Source organism: Gopherus evgoodei, unplaced genomic scaffold (assembly GCF_007399415.2).
Source record: "Gopherus evgoodei ecotype Sinaloan lineage unplaced genomic scaffold, rGopEvg1_v1.p scaffold_37_arrow_ctg1, whole genome shotgun sequence".
In the NCBI taxonomy this organism is placed as follows: Eukaryota; Metazoa; Chordata; order Testudines; family Testudinidae; genus Gopherus; species Gopherus evgoodei.
The window spans coordinates 2766552-2782405 of record NW_022060049.1 but is presented as its reverse complement, the minus strand read 5'-3'; positions in this window follow the sequence as shown (position 1 = coordinate 2782405).

Here is a 15854-nt window from a genome sequence, read left to right as displayed (position 1 = left end):
GAATCGTTCCCGGGCATGTCAGCATTTCAAAAGGTTCACATGGTGCACCTGTTTCTTCTTCCTCCGGTCGGGCTGGTGAACCTCATAGAAGACAGGCCCCAGCTGACAGATGATTTTGTACAGGCCTTGCCATCGGGCCAGGAGCTTCAACTCTTCTGATGGGAGGAGCAGAAGTACCCGGTCCCTGGGTGCAAAGCTTCTTGTTTGAGCCTCGTGGTTACAGCACCGCTCCTGGATCCCTTGGGCTGCCTGAAGATTTTCTTGGGCGAGGGTCCTGGCTTGCTCAAGCCAGTTTCATATTTCCAGTACATATTGGAGAAGCCCCTGGGTGGTTGAGGGGGTGTACTCCCAGGCCTCTCTCATGAGGCTGGCGTCCATACAAGAGTTCGAAGGGGGAGAACTTGGTGGATGACTGGGGTACTTCGCAGATGGCCAGGAGCAACGGTGGAAGTAGCTAGTCCCACTGTTGCAGTTCTTGAAGAGGAAACTTCCTCACATTGTCTTGAGCATTCTATTAAAGCACTCAACTAGCCTGTCCATCTGGGGATGGTATACGGACGTTTGCAGCTTCCAAATGCTGAGCAAGGAAGCTCCACCCAGGTGAAAACCTGCACCAGCTCAGCCATGATGGTACGGGTGCTGGTGTTCCGCAGTGGAATGGCCTCAGGGAAATGGGTGGCATAGTCCAGTAGGACAAGGATATGCTGGAACCCAGCCTTGCTCTTAGGGAGAGGCCTGATCAGGTCCGTGATGACTGACTCAACGGGCGCTCCCATCATGGGCAAGGGAACTAAAGGCACCTTTGACACTCCGGGATCGGCAGCCAACTGGTAGTCTGGCCATGAGCAGCAATAGTCCCTAACCTCCCGGTGAATAGAATAGAAGCGGGATAAGACTCGAGCCACGGTCTTTTCTTGTCCCAGGTGGCCGGCTACAGGGATGTCGTGAGCGAGCTTCAGAACACTTCTCTGATGGCACCAGGAAATGACCAGCTGGGTCTGGACCTCCTGGATCTGGTCCTGTTCTACCCGAGAGAGGTGATTGGCTGTAATCTCAAACTGCAGCCACTGCATTGCTCTCTGTGGGTCTACTGCAATCCCATTTGTTAGGAGGCTTATTCCTTCACCCTCTCACTTCCCTGGTCCTTCTCGCATGAACAGAGAGCAACAATACCCGAAGTCCGAAGGTGTAAACAATTTGATGTTTATGGGGGTGAACTTCCAGCAAGCATGATTCCAGTTTCCTTCCCCAGTGTCCCCCTTCCCAGCTCTGACACCACAGAGCCTTGCCTGTGTCCCTGTTCCCATTCCCTGTTCCCTTCCCCCCCTTAGCAAAACATGATTCCAATTCTCCTAGCCCCATTCCCTGTTCTCGCTCCCCTCGTACTTCCTGATTGACTGCAGACTATATAGTAAAACTTGAGTTCTGCTTAGATATACCTTAACCAATCATTTTACTAAAATGTAATTAATCACTCCTAACATATTGTAACATGGTTATTTAACCAATTACATCCCACCACCTTAATTGGTTTACACTCAACAAAATGAATTATACCGCAGATAGAAACACAGAACCAGACAGAGATTATACAGACAAACAATAGGGAAGTGGAGACTGCTGTGATAGAACAATACAGAAATGAGGATTTTACATCCCAGCTATTGATAAGTGAGTTCTTGCCAGACAAGATGCTATCAAACGAAGTTTTCTTTTACGTCTTCTAGGCTCTTCCCTTTCTCTGGAGGTGATAGGAATATCAGGACAGGACTGTATTCCTAGCAGCCCTATAGCACCTTATTTCAATGTGATTGGTTTGGAATGTAAGGATGTGACCATACACTTCCCAATTTATGGTTGCCTCCATTACTTAGCCAAAGACCTTAGCCTAAGAACCAGGCCTCAGACTCTCATAGTAAGAAAAGGCCCTTACACAGACAGACAGTGATTTTGATTCTTTCTTTTATACCTCAATAACTAGCTAAGTGATAAGAATACACCTAAATTCTTAAAGTATAGGCCTTTGCAGACAGGCCTGAATATCTCTATCCTAACACCATTGACCTTGGTTATAGACATGCTCAAGGATGGGGTTGTCCTTCTAGTCTCAAGGGAAGTCAGACACGGAGGTTCTCACAGGGCCTTCCCCCACTGGATCTGGGAGCCTGGTTTGTGTCCGGGACTCATTGGGTTTTCTTCTCCCTGTTCCTTTTCCTCTGGTTCACGGTGTCCCTCTTAGTTGGCCTCAGGGCCCTGGTTTGCCACTGTGTCTTCCCCTAGAGCTGTCAGGGGAAGAATCCCCCAGAGCTGTCAGGGGAAGAATCTCCCAAAGGCTGGCCTCCCTGAGAAGGTCATTAAAGCCCAGCCAGTCCCAACCTAGAATGATGGGATAGGCAAGGGTGGGGGGTCCAACTCTACCATTATCTCCTCGGTCATCCCATTTATTGTTAAAAGTACCCAGACCTGGGGGTACATTTTTATGTCTCTGTGAACACACTGGAGTTGAATCTCTCCCTTGGTCCTTTTCAGGTTCAGGATGACTCCCTTCTGTATGAGGCTCTGCTCACATCCTGAATCCAGGAGGGCCATGACTGGCTTGGGGCCTACTTCAACCAGCATTGTCAGCTTCGGGGAGGATGGCTTGCAGGCCTGGATTCCCTGGTGCAAACCTGGCCAAAGCTACAATCCATCTCAGGACATTCGTGCTGTAAGTGTCCAAAATGGCGAGCGCCTGGGTGCTGCTCAGGTCTGGGTTTGGGTCTCTGAGTCAATGCTGGGGTCATCGCCCTAGTTGTGGTGCCCAGAGCCTGGGACCTCTGCCCAATGGGATCTTCAGGAGCCAAGAAGTCCTCCATCAAGGTAACAGCCATGCTTAAAGTTTTTGGGCAATGTCGGAGTACCCATGCCCTACCGCGGGGCAGGAGAATCTGGGTGAATTGCTCCAGGACCACTTGCTTGGTGATTTCTCCCACCGAATGCCACTTCGGGAGCAACCATTGACATCAGAGGTCCTTTATCTCATGAGCAACATGCGAGGTCAGGCCCCTGGAAGGTAGGTTGCCTTTTGGAGCTGCCGATGAAAGGTCTTGGGTGTAATATCCAGGGCATCCAGGATGGTCATCTTCACCCACCTGTACTCTAGCGCATTCTCATCTGGCAGCCCCCACTCAATTCCACTCAATTATGGGGTGAAGAGGGTTAATTGCTGCTCCTGGGGCCACCATGCTACCACAGTGACCCTCTCAAAGGTCTCCAGGGATACTTCCAGATCATCCTCGGGTTCCACCTTGGAGAGCCTGATTGGCACCAGAGCCGTGGTGGGTGTGATGGCCCCCCCCAGGTGGGGGCACACTGGGTTTGGGTAGCAAAGTCATAAGCTGTTGGAGGCACTCCTGCTGCAGCTCTCGAAGCTGCGCCCCCAACTCTCAGAGGATATGCTGTTGTTGGCCCCCAGCTACTGCACCAGTTGTTGCTGCTATTGCTGTTGGCTTTCAGCCAGCTACTTGAGGAGCTTGTCCAGCTCCATCTTTTGCTCTCTCTCTTTTTTCCCCCAAAGAACTTGTCAAGGGCAGCCATGAGACCCCTTATCACAGGGGTTGGGTCATGCCTGCATTCTCCACCAAGTGTAGTTGCTCAGTGTGTGGGGGTGTGTGCTCCCATTCTGGATCTTCAGAAGGCCACCCTGCCTCACTACGTCACTGATACATTGACCACTATGGGGAACAAAGCAGTCTCCACTCGCAGCTGGGGCTCGGGCCAGTGTGCAGGCTGAGTGGCAAATACGCAGTCAATTAGCCCAGGCCCTGGATCAAGGCAGGGCAGCAAAGAGTCTGAGGCTAAGGCTTCCAGCCTGAGGAAGGGGAGACTGGCATCCCCAGGTTGGGGCAGCAGGGGGGATGCCGGCCCACCCACTCCACTGTGCCTCGGCCCAGAACTTGTCACTGGGTCAGCTGGGATCCACACCGCAACACACTGACTCACCCTCTGTCAGAGTTGTGGCCAGACAGGGGTCTTCTACCCCTGGCCACTTGATTTCACCCCTTCTTAGTGTACCTGTTGCTGTGAGAATGGGTTGAGATTGACAGCAGCTTCCGGGTCAGCAAGCAAATCCTTGGGGATCTGGTCCATCGGTGGTCCAGGCCAGTTGTCCTTTCCCTCTGGGGTCAGATTTGACAGCAGTCTGGGTGGTCTGGGCCAGCTGTCTGCTTCCTCCAGGTCTGAATCAGCTAGTGGCCCCGATGTCGCAGGCCAGTCCTCTGGTTCCTTGGCACCCTCTGCTGCTTCCCAGCTGAGGCCACAGGAGGCATTTGGTGTCTCCAGTGGCTGCCTCTCTACTGAGCTTTCTGAGCTGCCTTTTATACTTCCTGCCCCTCCCACGCACTTCCTGAGGGAGGGGCAACTAGGCCCTGGTGCCGCCCACCAGGGCTCAGTCTGGGGGCCCTCCCGTTCTGGGTCCTCGGGAGGCCGCCCCGGCTCACAACAGGCACCAATAATTTCAAACCCCGGACAAACATTGTGATTGGCACCTGAGCAAGTGAGGGTGGGAAAACTGATGAAATTCAACATAGAAGCTGTTCATTAGAAAATAGTCACTTGGTGCTCACAAGAATCTAAGCCATGTGTAAGGAGCTGTGATGTATGGGAAGCACAAATGAGTTTTTACACTTTGGAACTGCAAGTCAGCTGGTCTATACTAGAAAATTGAATCAACCCAGCAACTTCACTCAGGGCCTGGAAAAATTCACATCCCTGAGTGATGCAGTTACGGCAAGCTAAGTCTCCATGTCAACAGTGTAAGATTGATGGAAGAATTCTGCCTTCCACCTAACTTTCACTTCTTGGGGAGGTGGACTACCTATGCGGACAGGGGAAGCCACTGTAGCATTTCAAGTGCAAGACCAGCCCTTAGGCTGGCTCGTTCCATGATCATTTGTCTCTACATAGAGTCCATCTGCATGAAAATGCAAACCCATCTGGTGGTCATTTGAGAAATGTTGTTATTACATTTCAACATCAACTTAACCATTGAAAGAAGTTTTGCAGTTCTGCACTGATCAAGGGTCTCACCTGGTTATTATTAACAACAAAGACAACCCCTGGCTACAGTTTTCTATCAGACACAGTGTTGCAAACTCTCATTGTATTATTACAAGCTGTGAAATATTTGTTCTTGTTATTCAAGCCCCAGCTCTAGGAGTACCATGATTAGGTGAGAATCTCAGTTTGCATTAAAAAATAAAGTTTCTAGCCCATGTGATTGCAGAGAAAAGCTTGTCTGCCCTCTTGTATACCACAGCCCACAGAATTCTCCCTAAATAATTCCCAGAGCAGAACTTTGAAAATAACATCCAATCTTGATTTAAAAAATGCCAGTGATGGAGAATCCACCAGGACCCTCGCTAAGGAGCTCGATCTATTTAGCTTAACAAAGAGAAGGTTAAAGGGTGATTTGATCACAGTCTACATAGGGAACAAATACGGGATAACGGTCTCTTCAGTGTCACAGACAAATTCTAACAAGATCCAATGGCTGGAAATTGAAGCTAGACAAATTCAGACTAGGTATAAGGGATCGTAATTAACCATTGTGGTAGATTCACTGGCAATTTTTAAATCAAGATGGGATGTTTTCAAAACACTCTGCTCTAACTCAAACAGAAATTAATCCAGGGAAGTAGGAGTGGCCTGTGTTAGAGAGGAGATCAGACTAGCTGGCCAGGGAATCAGTGAATGTGCTGGTAGATCAAAGCCAACACTGGCTTGTACTTAGGCAGACTGAGGAAGGATTGTATGGTGGTTATGACCCTTTGCTGGGACTGGGGAGACAGGGGCTGTGGGACCAGGCCAAGTTTTTCCGGGTGTCATTTCCCCATCTGGGATTTCCTTCGTGCATGGGGTGGTTCTGAGGCTAGCTCTTCATCTGTAAGTCTCAAAATACTGCACTGAGGTGTGTGTGTGTCAATATTATTATCCCTGTTTGACCAACAGCAAAACCAAGGCAGAGTCACCCAGAGTTGTCACTAGAAGCCAGGTTTCCTGAGTGCCAGTCCATTGCACCAGCCAACAGCCCGGGAGCCACTGGAGTTTGTAGAGCACACGGGTGGGTTGAGCTTGCTGGGAGAAGCACTGATCTGTAACCAGGCATTCTGGGCTACTCAGGTCAGCCCTAGGATTAAGAGGCTGCATTCTCATGGTAAGTGACATTACAGTGGTACATAAAGGCTCCAGCTGAAATCAGGGACCCGCTGCGCCAGGTACTGTACAGATACAGAAAGAGAGAGAGTGTGTCCTTGCCCCCAAGAGCTTCTATGCTAAATAGACAAAAAGCAGGAGGGCAAAGAGGCCCAGAGAGGGGGAGGATCCTGCTGCAGAGTCAGGACTGGAACCTAGAGCTCCTGGCCCCCTGTCCAACCCCACTGCCCCCAGACCCAACTATCTGCATGTATCATTCTTATGTCTGAAGTAATGAGCATTCTCTCCATGCTTGTATTTAAAGTGTTTGCTGTAGGAACACATAAAGAAGGTTTGGCCAACACATTGTGAAGGGATTATTCAAGTAATGGGAAGTACTTAATTAACAATGGACTTTGGGAGATGCCAATCCACATGTGAGCTTTCCTGGGAACATTCAAGCTAACATGGAAAAAGCTGAATCATTCATCGACATGTGACTTGCCCAGGTGGCTACAAATTCCATCTTGTTGCTGTGATTTTGCACAGAAGAACAAAAGGGTTTCCACCTACAAGAGAGAGAATATAAAAGGCCCTGGAAGCCTCTCTATTTTGTCTTGACCTGGCTCAAGAGATGGCCTCTCCAACTCAAAGAGATGCGTGAAAGAAACTGGAACAAAGGACTGTAACTACAGGGGTGTGAGTGATTACTGGAGCCAGCCCATAAACTACAATGTTGGTCTGAAAAGGATTGGGCCCAGACTAGGAAGGAGTCCAGTCTGTGAAAGAAGTTTATTGGAACATCTCTGAGGGTGAGATTTCATCTGTAATCGGTTTCTTGATGTATTAGTCTTAGACTTGTGTGTTTTGTTTGTTTTATTTTGCTTGGTAATTGACTTTGTTCTGTCTGTTATTACTTGCAACAACTTAAATCCTACCTTTTATACTTAATAAAATCACTTTTGTTTATTAATTAACCCAGAGTAAGTGATTAATTCCTTGGGGAGCAACCAGCTGTGCATCTATCTCTATCAGTGTGATAGAGGACAGACAATTTATGAGTTTACCCTGTATAAGCTTTATACAGAGTAGAAGAGATTGGGTTTACTGGGTTGTGGTCTCCGTGCCCCATAGATAGCAGGGGGGTTCTCTCAGATGTGCTGAGAGCTCACAGCTCCCATGACCTGAGGCTGGAGTTTTGAAGTGCATTCATGAATTAGATTTGGATCTTAGAATCATAGAATTTTAGGGTTGGAAGAGACCTCAGGAGGTCATTTAGTCCAATCCCCTGCTCAAAGCAGGACAAACGTCAACTAAATCATCCCAGCCAAGGCTTTGTCAAGCCAGGCCTTAAAAACATCTAAGGATGGAGATTCCACCACCTCCCTAGGTAACCCATTCCAGTGCTTCACCCCCCCCCATAGTGAAATAGTGTTTCTTAGTATCCAACCTAGATCTTCCCCACTGCAACTTGAGACCATTGCTCCTTGTTCTGTCATTTGCCAACACTGAGAACAGCCAAGCTCCATTCTTTTTGGAACGCACCTTCAGATAGTTGAAGGCTGCTATCAAATCCCCCATCACTCCTCCCTTCTGCAGACTAAATAACCCCAGTTCCCTCAACCTCTCCTTGTAAGTCATGTGCCCCAGCCCCCTAATCATTTTCGTTGCCCTCCGCTGAACTCTCTCCAATTTGTCCACAACCCTTCTGTAGTGGGGGAGCCAAAACTGGACACAATATTCCAGGTGTGGCCTCACCAGTGCCGAATAGAGGGGAATAATCATGTCCCTTGAACTACTGGCAATGCTCCTACTAATACAGGCCAATATGCCATTGGTTTTCTTGGCAAGAAGGGCGCATTTCTGACTTGTATCCAGCTTCTCGTCCACTGTAATCCCCAGGTCCTTTCCTGCAGAGCTGTTGTTTAGCCAGTTGTCCACAGCCTGTAGCGGTTCATGGGATTCTTTCATCCTAAGTGCAAGACTCTGCACTTGTCCCCGTTGAACCTCATCAGAATTTCTTGGCCCAATCCTCCAATTTATCTAGGTTACTCTGGACCCTATCCCTACCCTCCAGTGAATCTACTTCTCCCCTCAGCTTAGTGTCATCTGCGAACTTGCTGAGGGTGCAATTTATCCCATCCTCCAGATCATTAATAAAGATATTGAACAAAACCAGCCCCAGGATTGACCCCTGGTTCACTCCTGCTAGATCATGTAATCTCTCGGCACCTCAGTTTCCTCTTGAGCAAAGCATGGGTAATCATTCTTCCTCTGTTTGGTTTGCAAGCGCTTGAGGACAAGAAGTGTTTGTGACTCGGTCTTTGGGAGTGCCTGGCACAGTGGGGAGCTGATCTTAGCTGGTGCTTCTAGGCACTGCCATAATACAAATACTAAAGCTTTTAGTCTAGATGTTTCCATAGTGTTGGTAGCAACACGGAGCAAAACATCCACCAAATGAACAATCAGTTCAAAGGTACCTGCAGAAAGAAGTTCCTGCACCTCTCTATGAGTCCCGCAAACTCAGGGCTGCAGTTAAAGATGGGCACTTGAAGCAATGGAAAGAGAGGCGCAGACATTAGAGCTTTTACTCAGACCACATTGAGGGGAAAATCCCCTTATCTTCCTAACCATGAAGGCTGCCCTCTGTCTGTATGCCAGTCCTGTGCTGCCAATAGTCTAGTAAATGCCTGCTGCAAAACTCCTCTCCCTTCCTTCCCCTCTCCCCCTGCCTTTCTCTCCCTCCATTTACACGCCCGTCTCCAGGGGCTGCTCCAGGCACCAGTGCACCAAGAGCATGGCTGGAGCTGCAAGCTGCAGGGGGTGGCCTGCTGGTCACCATGACTGTTCCTGATCTCCTTCAAGTTCTTCAAAATGGATTCCTTGAGGACCTGCTCCATGATTTTGCTGGGGACTGAAGTGAGGCTGACTGGTCTGTAGTTCCCCGGGTTCTCTTTCTTCTCTTTTTAAAATATGGGCACTATCGTTGCCTTTTTCCAGTTATCCAGGACCTCCCACAATCGCCATGAATTTTCAAAGATAATGGCCAATGGCTCTGCAATTGCATCAGCCAACTCCCTCAGCACCCTTGGATGCATTAGATCTGGACCCATGGACTTGTGCATGTCCAGTTTTCTAAATAGTCCTTAACCTGTTCTTTCACCACTGAGGGCAGTTCACTTCCCCATACTGTGTTGCCAAGGCAAAAAAAAAGCATTGAGTACTTCAGCTTTTTCCACATCTTCTGTCGCTAGGTTGCCTCCCCCATTCAGTAAGGGTCCCATACTTTCCTTGATCTTATTGTTGTTGCAAACATACCCGTAGAAACCCTTCTTGTTACCCTTCACATCCCTTGCTAACTGCAACTCCAGTTGTGACTTGGCCTTCCTGATTACACACCTGCATGCTTGAGCAATATTTTCATACTCCTCTCTAGTCATCTGTCCAAATTTCCACTTCTTGTAAGCTTCCTTTTTGAGTTTAAGCTCACCAAAGATTTCACTGTTAACCAAGCTGGTCAACTGCCATATTTGCTATTCTTTCTGCACATCAGGATGGTTTGTTCCTGTGCCCTCAATAAAGCTTCTTTAAAATACAGCCAGCTCTCCTGGACTCCTTTCCCCCTCATATTAGCCTTCCAGGGGATCCTGCCCATCATTTCCCTAGGGGAGTCTAAGTCTGCTTTTCTGAAGTCCAGGGTCCATATTTTGCTACTCTCCTTTTTTCCTTTTGTCAGGATCCTGAACTCAACCATCCCATGGTCACTGCTGCTTAGGCTGCCATCCACATCTACTTCCCCTACCAATTCTTCTCTGTTTGTAAGCAGCAGGGCAAGAGGAACATGGCCCCTACTCGGTTCCTCGAGCACTTGTACCAGGAAGTTGTACTCAACACTCTCCAAAAACTTCCTGGATTGTCTGTGCATTGCTATATTGCTCTCCCAGCAGATGTCAGGGTGACTGAAGATCCCCATTAGAACCAGGGCCTGTGTTCTGGAAACTTCTGTTAGTTGTCTGAAGAAAGCCTCGTCTACCTCATCCTTCTGATCCAGTGGTCTATAGCACACACCCACCAAAACATCACCCTTGTTGCTCTCGCCTCTAAACTTAACCTAAAGACTCTCAACAGACTTTTCTCCTGTTTCAAACTAGAGCTCTGAGCAATCGTACTGCTTTCTTACGTACAATGCAACTCCTCCACCTTTCCTCTGATACCTGTCTTTCCTGAAGTGTTTATACCCATCCATGACATTGCTCCAGTCATGTGAACTACCCCACCAAGTTTCTGTTTTTCCAATCACTTTGTAGTTCCTTGACTGTGCCAGGACTTCCAATTCTTCCTGCTTTTTTCCCAGGCTTCTTGCATTTGTGTACATGCACCTAAGGTCATTCTTGGCAGTATCATTGGTGCCGACATGGAGAAGTAGGAAGGGTTAGAGGTCCGAGGTCTTGATCAGTCTCTGCAAACACTCCATCACATCCTGGATTCTAGCTCTAGGCAAGCAGCAAACTTCGAGTCTCCCGCTCTGGTCGGCAGATGGAAGACTCCATCCCCCGAGGAGGGAGTCCCCAACCACCACCACCCATCTCCTCCTCTTGGGAGTGGTGGTCATGGAATCACCATCTTGGTTATGCTGGTGTAAATCTGGTGTGACTCCATAGAAGCCAACAGATTTACACTTCCACAGAAGAGGTGTACGAAGTGATGTGAGGGCGAGCTGATTGTGGGGCTACTGTGATTAAAGTTCCCTCAATGGATATAACAGGCATTTGGCTTGTAGCAAATTGCATGGGTCCATTACTAGATGGAAATGGTAGAATTACTGGCAGTAATGCAGAAAAGGCAGAAGTTTTAAATAAATATTTCTGTTCTGTGTTAGGGAAAAAAGGAGATGATGTAGTGTCATCGTATGATGATAGCACTCTTTCCATTCCACTGGTATCTTTGGAGATGTAAAGCAGTGACTCCTCAAATTAGGCATTTTAAAATCAGTACATCCAGATTACTTTCATCTAAGAGTTTTAGAAGAGCTGGCTGAGGATCTTGCATGACCATTAATGTTGATTTTCAGTAAGGTCTGGAATACTGGGGAAGTTCCAGAAGATTGGAAGAAAGCTAATATTGTGCCAATATTTAAAAAGGGTAAATGAGATGTGTGACATTGATCCTGGGAAAAATGATGGAGTGGGTGATTCAGGACTCAAATAATAAAGAATTAAAGGAGAATGATATAATTAATGCCAATCAAGATAGGTTTATGGGAAATGATCTTGTCAAACTAACTTGATATCTTTTTTTGAGGAGATTACAAGTTTGGTTGATAAAGGTGTTTGATCTAGCACTGCAGAACATTTTGGTTAAAAAAAATAGAATGAAATAAATAAAATTAACCTGGCATAAATTAAAAGCTAGATATCAGATAGATCTTAAAATGTAATTATAAATGGAGAATCATCAACAAACAGGTGTGTTTCTAGGGGATCCTGTAGGTCTTTATGCAATTTACCATTTTTAACAATGACCTGAAAGAAAACATAAAATCATCACCGACAAAATTTGCAGCTGACAATAAAATGGGGGAGTGACAAATAATGAAGAGGTCAGGTCACTAATACAGAGTAATCTTGAATAGTAGGTCAACTGAGCTCGAGCAAACAATACAGGAACTCCTCACTTCAAGTCATCCCAGTTAAAGTTGTTTCATTGTTATATTGCTTATCAATTAGGGAACATGCTTGTTTAAAGTTGTGCAATGCTCCCGTATAACGTTGTTTGGCAGTTATTTGCCTTGTCCACTGCTTGCAGAAAGAGCAGCCTGCTGGAACTAGCTGGTGGGGACTTGGCACCAGGGTGGGCCGGCAGCCCCCGTATCAGCTCCTCACTCCCCTAAGTTCCCTGTACAGCAGCCACCCAGCAGGCTATCAATTGTTGGGCAGTTCAGCTGTTCCTCCCCAACTGCCATGTGCTGCTCCTGGGAGCCTCCTGCTTGCTGTGCAGAGGTGGGGGAAGGAAGAGGGGTGCTAACGTCAGGGGGTCCCCCTTCCCCAGCTTCTTATTTCCACAGAGTAACTTGAGTAACAATAGTAGTGTCATTGCTGCTCTTTTGCTCTCTCTTTCTCTTTCTTCCCTCTCTTTCTCTTTTGCTACCACGGCCCTTTTATGTGCAGCCTCCTCTCTGGCTGCCTCCCTGGCTGCCTCTGCCTCCATAGTTTCCCTGGCTGCAGCTGCTTCTTTTAGCCTCATTTCTGCTTGCCACATTCAAAACTCGTGGTCCTTTGCCTTCTCTGCCGCTTCCAGTCTGGCCAGCTCTAGTTTTGTAGCTGCCTCACTGGTAGTCATTTTTCTGCTTTCTTGTGCTTATTTCACTCACCCGAAATAAACAAACAGGAAATAACAAAACGGACCTCCTTCTGACAGCTTTTGGCCACTGCACTTAAGACTCATTTAAAATCACAAATATCAGTGCTTAAAGTGTGAACTTCACTTGGAGTAACAAGCTGCACATGCAACCCTGCTTGTTGCGCCACTGTGACATTCCCCTCTGGCGTTATCTGGACCGGTGATCTGCTAGGTCACTCCAATCCTTGACTCTGGGAGCCAGCCTGACCCTGCTTTGCTGTGAGAACCCCTACTCCTGGGCTGTTTACGCACAGCCTCTGGCATGTAACTGCTCTTTGGATTGTGCAACCAAATGACACAAGCCAATATTTCCGGTCCCAGACACAAACCTAGTGTAGACGAGCCAGACTCACCCCTGCAGCCCCTTCTGCTGGTTGTCCTCAGGAATTAGGTCATTGCCAGCCCAGAGCACCCTCTGCAGGCCAGTGATCCACCTTCCAGCTACTGGCCCCCATGTCCCTTCCAGGACCCCAATGCCCCTTTAACTGGGTCTCCCCCTCCCAGGGGAACCCCCACCCCACTATCCCCACTTTGCCTCAGTATTGGCTACTGCCCAGTCTCCATCTAGCCCCTGTTCACTGGGGCAGACTACAGTATAAGCCACTTGTTATCAGCAAAGGGGTTTGGACCTGCTGCCTTTGCCTACCCCTGGGCTGTCCCATGCAACCCCGAGTACCTCTTGGCCTAATGCTAAGCCACAGCCTGGGGCTTTCCAGGCAGGAGCTCCCCAGCTCCTCTGCCTTTCCTGAGCCCTGCTCCACGCTAGGTACCTTGTCTCACTCCCTGTAGCCAGGCCCTTCTCCCTCTACAAGCAGAGGGAGACTGCTGAGCTCCTGGCTCCCAGCCTCTTTATAGGGCCAGCTGTGGCCTGATTGGGGGGTTGCTCAGCAGTGGCCATTTCCCCAATCAGCCCAGCTTTTACAGCTGAAGCTTTCAAGACCTGCCAGGCTGCTTTTTAAACCCCTCAGGGCAGGAGCGGGTAACCAACCCGCTACACTAGGAGCCTGGACACCTGCCCCTTCTGCGGCGTGAGGGAGACCCTGGCGCACGTGTACTTAGAGTGCGCCAGGTTGCAGCCCCTACACCGGCTCCTCACAGCCATCCTCTGACGTTTTTGGTTACACTTTTCCCCTCACCTCCTTTTGTATGCACTCCCTATCCGTGGCCCCACGAAGTCCCGGGACCTCCTGGTCAACCTCCTCCTCGCCCTGGCGAAAAAGGCCATCCACGCGACCAGGGAGGGGAGGTTGGCCGACAGAGACTCCGGTGACTGTGGGGCTTGCTTCCGCTCCATGGTCCGATCACGCATCCGGGCGGAGTTCCTCTGGGCGGCGACCACTGGCTCCCTTGACGCCTTCGAGGAGCAGTGGGCGCTGTCCGGGGTTCTCTGCTCGGTGTCCCCGTTAGGTTCCCTCCTTCTGACCCTTTGACCTCACTCCTATCCCTGTTCTTTTCTTAGTTGTCCCCCGCACTCAGTGGGTTCTGTGGCCCTGTGGTTCCTCCCCTTAGGCTGGGGGAGGATCCTTTAGCAGTGGGCGGGCTTCGCCCGCCCACTTCCCAGACACCCAATAGGTACACTAGGAGCCTCTATCTTGCGGTGTCCAGTTATGCTTGCTGAACACTGAAAGCTTATATAAGTTCATCAGTGTAACAAAGAAATTGATATGTACCAGGCTTGTTATTTCAAGGAGAAACTCTGACAAGCTTCAAACCAAACACACTACTTCAGGTAGAATAAACAAACTGATTTATTAACTACAAAGATAGATTTTAAGTGACTATAAGTCAAAGCATAACAAGTTGGATTTGGTCAAATGCAATAAAAGCAAAATGCATTCTAAGCTGATCTTAGCACTTTCAGTGCCCTTACAAACTTAGATGTGTCTCACCACAGGCTGGCCGGTTGCCCTTTCAGTCAGGCTGTCCCCTTTAATCAGTGCTTCAGTCGCTTGGTGGTGATGTCTGTTGATGGAGGTGGAAGAGAGAGGAAGAGCCTGGCAAATGTCTCTCCCTTTGATCATCTTCTTTCTTCCCTCTTGGTTTTTCCCCCCACCTCAGAGTCAGGTGAGCATTACCTCATCACGGTGCCAAACTGACCAAAGGAAGGGGGGTGACTCACTCGAGAGTCCAACAGATCCTTTGTTGTTGCCTAGGTCAGTGTCCTCTGTTCCTGTGAGACTGGGCTGGGTTTGTCCCATATGGTGTGAACTGCCTCTTTGCTCTTGGAGAGTTTTGTCTGGGCCTGTTTTAAGCCATGAGGACACATTTTCAGCCTCATAACTATATACATTAAATTACAGCCTATAACATTGCCATAACATTACTGTAACAATTACTGTAACACCACTATAACAACAATGCTCAGTGCATCATGAGCCTTCCGAAGACAATCAACATGACAAAATATGCATTGGATACCACACAATTGTTTTATAAGGATGAACATGGGGGTGCAGAGTTTTCCCCTGAGGTACAGCACGTCACACTGCCTTCACAGCCCTAGAAGCCTTTGAAGTCAGAAGTGATGAATCATAGAAATGTAGGACTTGAAGGGACCTCGAGAGGTCATCTAGTCCAGTCCCCTGAACTAAGGTAGGACTAAATACTATCTAGGCCAACCTGACAGGTATTTGTCTAACCTCTTCTAACCTCTCCATCACATCCAGTGATGGAAATCCCACAGCTCCCTAGGTAACTAGTTTCAGGGCTTAACTAACCTTACAGTTAGGAAGCTTTTCCTAATGTCCAACCTAAGTCTACCTTGCTGCAATTTAAGCCTATTGCTTCTTGTCCTGTCCTTAGTAGTTAAGAAGACCAATTTATCACCCTCCTCTTTATGTACTTCAAGACTGTTATCATGTGTTTCTCCTTCCCATTCTTCCCCTCCCCCCTGGTCTTCTTCAGACTAGACATCCCCAGTTTTTTCAATCTTTTTTCACGTAACGTTTTCTAGAACTTTCATCGTTTTTGTTGCTGTCTTTTGGACTTTCTCATTTGTTCACATCTTTCCTGAAATGTGGTGCCCAGAATTGGACACACTGCTCCAGCTGAGGCCTTATCAGTGTTGAGTAGAGTGCAAGAATTATTTCTCATGTCTTGGTTACAACACTTCTGCTAATATATCCCAGAATTATGTTTTTTTGTTTTTGTTTTTTGTTTTTTGCAACAGTAGTACATTGTTGATTCAGATTTTTCTTTGTGATCCACTCTAACCCCCAGATCCTTTTCTGTAGAAAAGGCAGCCATTAATCCTTTCTAAGCACTCATTTTCCATTTTGTACATG